Raw genomic sequence first — 6,166 nt, 5'->3', positions numbered from 1 at the left:
CTACCTTGTAAACGCCTGCAGTGTGTAATGCATCCACCTTGTCCTTAGTGGAGCCTAGCACGTCCTGGATCCTACGACCACTATAGAAGACAGGCTGCACCCAACGCGGCGAAGGTGTTTGCCCAGTCAGTGACGTTTTTCACATAAGGTAAGCGCACTGTTGGCTGCAGTTAATCTATTTCTTGCTTATCTTTCTTGCTTGTGTTCGCCGACAAGGCTGTGTTTATCGACTTATGGCTGTAGCCATTGGCTAGAAACGTTGTGCGTAACCTTTTAACCTCAGGTGTCGTGTTTTGAGCATCACTTAGGCGCTGCGCACGGATTGCCAAAAAGCTGATGACAGAGTTCTTCTGCGCTGGGTGGTGCTAGGATTGGGCGTGCAGATACCTGTCTGTATGTGTAAGCTTGCGATATACTTTGTGCCCCAGTGTGCCCTCCGTTCTCCTGTACACTTCGACGTCTAGAAATGGGATAGCACCATTCTTTTCAACTTCCAGCGTGAACTGTATCTTCCTGTGCATACTGTTCAGATATTCGTGAAACTTATGTAGCTCCGTTTGACCATGAGGCCATACAGCGAACGTGTCGTCCACGTATCTGAACAAGCAACGTGGGCAAAGGAGCTGAACCGAGCGCCGTTGCTTCAAAGCCTTCCATGAACATGTCGGCTGCCAGCGGAGATAGGGGAGACCCCATTGCTACTTAAACACCCTAATAACATGAACTGGGAGGATGGACTCAGGCTTGCTCCATCTTGGCTGCCAGCAATCAGAGCCCAACAGACCGCACTGTCAACACGAGGCACGAGCACTACCGGCCGCGCGACCGACGTCCAGCAGTTGGTAAACAGCAGCCAACTTCTCATTCGACGGTGACCACCAATCATGGTACATAACACAAGAGCAAATACACAACAGAGCTCACGTTCTCCCTCCAACAGAATAACCTAATTAAATAAAGCTCCCTCTCCTACTTCCTTAAGTGACCAATGGAACTAAATACCTTTTTAAAACTCTAACGTAATGGCATGCGCAATGAACACTAACAATAAAATATAAAGGACACTGCATAGCTATAACCCACCATTAGACCCAGAAGAAGGCCGCTGCAATCGTGGCCGAAACGTTGGTTTTCTCCAGGAGCAGTAGTTTTTACATTATGATGCTGTACCAAACCCAGAAAAATTTTATGCTGAATTTACTTTACAGTTAACGGCCAAGCCATTATACCTAAAACCGACTGTGATAAAACATTTGATAAGAAATCAAAATTTTCCAAGTGATGAAATTAAAAACTTACTTTACCGTTAATAACGAAGCAATTTTTCTTAAAACAGACTTTGACAAAGCATTTATTTAACAAAATTAAAACTTTCCAAGTAGTGAAACAAAAAAAAAAAAACAATTTACATACAGTTTCGCTACCAAACATGTAGGGAGCCAACTTCTTTTAAACTTTAGCACATCAAGATATTAGATTACAGAGGCTCGCTAACAGGGAGGCAGAACTGACATTTTCAAAGGATGCCAAGTAGATCAAAACAATCAAAGTAAAGATACAGTCATTCACCTTTTACAATAACTAACAATTTTAAAGCCACGTAATTTTAAAAACCCACCAATGAAAGGCAAACTTAGGCTTTTTAAACAGTGGCCAAAAACAATCAGAGTAAAATACAACCATTTAACATTTTACAATAACTAACAACTTTAATACCATGTCCTGCCACAAAAATGTCCGGGGATAGAAATAATTAACCGACCGGGTGTAAGGGCGGCCACAATTGTCTCCCGAAGCATGCTCAGGCTACAAGCGGACTAACAGACCCACAACGCCTCACATTCAGCAATCACATCGACCTCACGCGAGGCCAGGGGAGGAGGAGGAATCAAATCAGGAACCATAATCCCTGCCCAAAAATACACTTCCTCCCAGGGAGTACTAATAAGAAGCCAAAAGATCACTGTCTATAATTACACCGGCGACAGGGACAGGAAATCCGAACGCAGGTAGCAACTAGGGAGAAAAAATGTAATCTAAAACAATAATCACAGCCCAAAAATACACTTCCTCCCGGGCAGTACTAATAAGAAGCGGAAAAGATCACTGTCTATAAATACACCGATGACAGGGGCAGGAAACTCGAACGCAGGAGTCCACAAGGCAGAAAAGACACTGGTTGCACAAATCAAAATTCTTCAATTAACATCTAAACCTTTAACCAACCTTACATGCAATTTATGAGAAAAACAGCAGGTGAACTCCGATGCAAAGGTTCCTCACACTGGACCGTGTCCACGTCGCCAGCTTACCCAACTGGACACAGCCACGCAGCCACGCGCTCTGTCACCGAAGCCCTCGTCTCTGCACCTACGGCGGCGAAATACCACTCCTCAGGTTTGGCGAGTTACTAGTCCATCATCCCCGCCTCCAGACGTAAAATTTAAAGACATCCGTTGCCGCTCCCACCAAGTAGCGACTTGGAACCACAGCCGTGGCCCCGGGTGCTCACAGCAAGAGCTTACATCCTTTGTCCCGTCAACGTCCCACTCGTCTCGCACCGCCAGGATAGACCACGCGCCTTCTCGGAACAACAGCCAACCCTCCACCGCCACGCCAGGCCGCGGTCTCATTGTCTCACATTCTCTAATTCCCGATTTTAAAAACCGACTGACCGACTCGTCACCGCTAGGCAACCAACCGGCCATCCCCCCAAAGATCTTATTCCCTTACACACAGGAAGCAACGACTCGAAGACCAGTCCCGCCGCCAGAGGGGAATCTCAACAGAATCGTACGCAGCATAACGATAAATATTAAAGAATCAATTAACGATGGAATGAAAGGACACAGAACAATCTTTACAGCTCGATATATGTTGAGAGGCGACACACGGCTCAATAGTGGAGACATCTGCAAACGACTATAGCGTCCAGTAATAATATTATGATTAGACGGCTGTTGAACATGAGGGACAACTTGTCCTACTGCATATTATAAAATATCAATGCGAGAGGGATGTCAAACAAAGTTGCACGGTGCTAATACTGCAGACATATGTCATTTCCACTGCATAAAAAGTTTGCCGATGTTACCACTCAGTAGAATCACCCCGCCTTATGAGTATGTTATGACATATGCATCCCTGCGGGGTCAGGGATTTTCTCTGCCTCGTGATGACTGAGTGTTGTGTGATGTCCTTAGTTAAGTTAGGTTCAAGTAGTTCTAAGTTAAAGGGGACTGATGACCATAGATGTTACGTCCCATAGTGCTCAGAGACATTTGAACCATTTGACATGTGCATGTTTCCTACGTTATTTTTTATTCCAATGAAAGATAGGACAAGCTTTTCGTCCACAGTGAACAGATTAAATTAGTCACCGGTATAATTAGCTACTCGCAAAGGTGAATTTGTGAAACTCATAAAATTTAATAATAAACAGAAGTTTTATGTCATTATTTATGCTGATACAGGATGAATGTTCGGACCAGTGTCAGGTTGCAGATATAGTGCTGACTCTGCTCCGTACTCGGGTCAGTTAGATTTGCATAAACATTTCTGTGTCGTACACTAAATACACTGCAATTATAACTACGAATGTTCTGAATTTAGACTGTGTAGAGGCAACGATTTCATGGAATGGTTTACTCAACAGATCTATGCAATTTCTTAACTTGTAAATGGCTTTTTCTAAGAAAATAAAACCATTGTAAGCCCTTAAGAGAGATGGGAAATTTACTCAGCAAAAGCGTGTGATGTACTCGCACAAGAAACTCTTTGAGGACTGTGATGTAAGTGCATCAAGGATATTGTCATTTCACATGTGTGTGCCAAGGTGCAGCACATGCTGGCTTTAGTTTCAGTTATAGGCATCGTTATATTGATCGCGAACCTATGACAAGAGATGACGACAAAGAAATCATATTAAATCCAGGTCGTGTTTCTATTCTGTCATCGAATACGGAAATATATAAATTTTTTACTAATGCGCCAGGAGAAGAAATGAAAAAAAATTTTCATTTATCCACTTAATTTTCTGATGTGTTTCCTTGAAAAGTGGCATCTTACATGAAACCAGAAGACTCTCGGAGGATATCCAGATATGAACTTAAAACTGAACATGCTGCTCCTTGCCTATATGTTTGAATGTCTGTGACTAAAGCCATACATAGAGATAAACACACAAAGCCTCTTGAGTGTACTGATTGGGTCTGAGAAAAATATCTTCAGACACAATACTGATATCGTACTCGGCGAACCATTCAAAATGTGCGGGAGATGTAGGACACTAGATTACTAACATCATGAGAAGCCAGATACAGGGCAACTACATTGGTTGCAAAATATATTTTCAAAGGAACATATTTTTAATGTAAACCTACTCGCCACTGAACTTAGCAGACTCAATCTATATTTCGATAAAACCAATAAAGCGGGTATGGTGATTTTAGATACTTCGAAAACAGGCATTATCGGTTCCCATTATGCATATATTTTGAACAAATTTTAGACAAATTTTGTAAAACCGTGATAAGCATAGCCTCAAATACCACGTGAAACCTTCGAATATCTATGCAGAGGGTCGTTACTTTGGGATCCCCAGTGAATAAACAAATACGATAGCTTGCTGGTGAATGTGTAAGTGGTTGATCTGATGAAAGAAAAACTGTACTGGGAGCCTAATGCAGAGTGTGTTGGCTTACGTGCGAAATGTTGGATTTTGAGACAGAGCTATGGCTAGTAATGTGCAAAGGAAAAGGGGCTTACCATGGACTATCATATTCTGCGCGTCTTGGAATCGCAACTGAAAACCAGTGAGCAGTTCGTCATTCAGTCGAAGTAGCATATATAGTTCCGACTTTTGAACAACTTAAACTATCTCTATCTTCCCGATAAAATAAGTATTATACGAAAAATGATGACTTTATATAATGTAAATATTTTGATGACGTAAACTGCAAGTGTTAATAACGTAAATTGTAGATTGTAATGTGAGGTAAATGTCACCTTTCACTGAAGGACAAAATGTGAATAATGTAAAGTGAGGTAAATACTACCTATTTCCGATGAACGTTATTTTTACTGACCCATCGTATGGAGAATCTTTGTCAATTGTATGTTCTTTTCGATGGAAATTTGTTGATTGATTGTAATTACAAGCAAGCAAGCACTCCGTCTTCAGGCCACAAGTGGCCCATCGGGACCATCCGACAGCCGTCTCATCCTCAGTCGAGGATGTGGATAGGAGGGGCGTGTGGTCAGCACACCGCTCTCCCGGTCGTTATGATGGTTTTCTGTGACCGGAGCCGCTACTATTCGGTCGAGTAGCTCCTCATTTGGCATCACGAGGCTGGGTGCACCCCGAAAAATGGCAACAGCGCATGGCGGCCTGGATGGTCACCCATCCAAGTGCCGGCCACGCCCAACAGCGCTTAACTTCGGTGATCTCACGGGAACCGGTATATCCACTGCGGCAAGACCGTTGCCCGATTATAATTACACTTTACGTAAAAAAAAACATTCCATATGTATATATATAGGTGACTTTTCTATAGGAAGTAAGTCATTTATTGTAAGTGTTGTAGTGGGAGAAAAAGCTTTTCGTGTAAAAGAAAACCCGTATGAAAACAATTTTGTTTAATCATTTTGTATCTATCATATCTTGTGTTTCAATTTATGTGTTGTCCTTCCCAGTTCCTCTATTTCTCGTTTGTTTCCTGGATCACACACACACACACACACACACACACACACACACACACACACAGTTATCGAACGTCTGTCTCTCAGCTTGGCTGCATCTTATCAGGATAGTTTGCATTTGTGAAGATATCTTCCTCTGTACTAGGTTTTCACTGTCTCGCAGCTGCAAGAGTACACTGCACTGACATGTCGGTGAGTGTTTGATGAAAAAGCTTGAGAGATTGGAGTATTATACTTTTTCCTGAGCATGACAAAAATATCGAGTTAGTTTTTAAACTGTTGAGGTAGTTTTTTAAAATGTGTAAAGATATGAAATCACAAGTGTGTTAAAGTATTACAATATCTGATGAATGATATATGCAGATATATGTTTGTGAGAGAAAAAAGTGATTACTTTTGTGTGAGAGGTCACATGTGTGTGTGTGGTGTGTGTGTGTGTTTATGTGTTTGTTTGCTTGCATGT

At 42.2% G+C, this 6,166-nt stretch overlaps 1 pseudogene; it reads right to left on the bottom strand.

Moving 5' to 3' along the window:
- Positions 1–5,369: 5,369 nt before the first annotated feature.
- On the bottom strand, positions 5,370–5,487 carry LOC124796824 (annotated as a pseudogene).
- Between the last annotated feature and the right edge of the window lie 679 nt (positions 5,488–6,166).

Source organism: Schistocerca piceifrons, chromosome 4 (genome assembly GCF_021461385.2).
Source record: "Schistocerca piceifrons isolate TAMUIC-IGC-003096 chromosome 4, iqSchPice1.1, whole genome shotgun sequence".
Classification (NCBI taxonomy): Eukaryota; Metazoa; Arthropoda; class Insecta; order Orthoptera; family Acrididae; genus Schistocerca; species Schistocerca piceifrons.
Note: the sequence above shows the minus strand (reverse complement) of the source record. Positions and strands in the feature narration are given on the sequence as shown.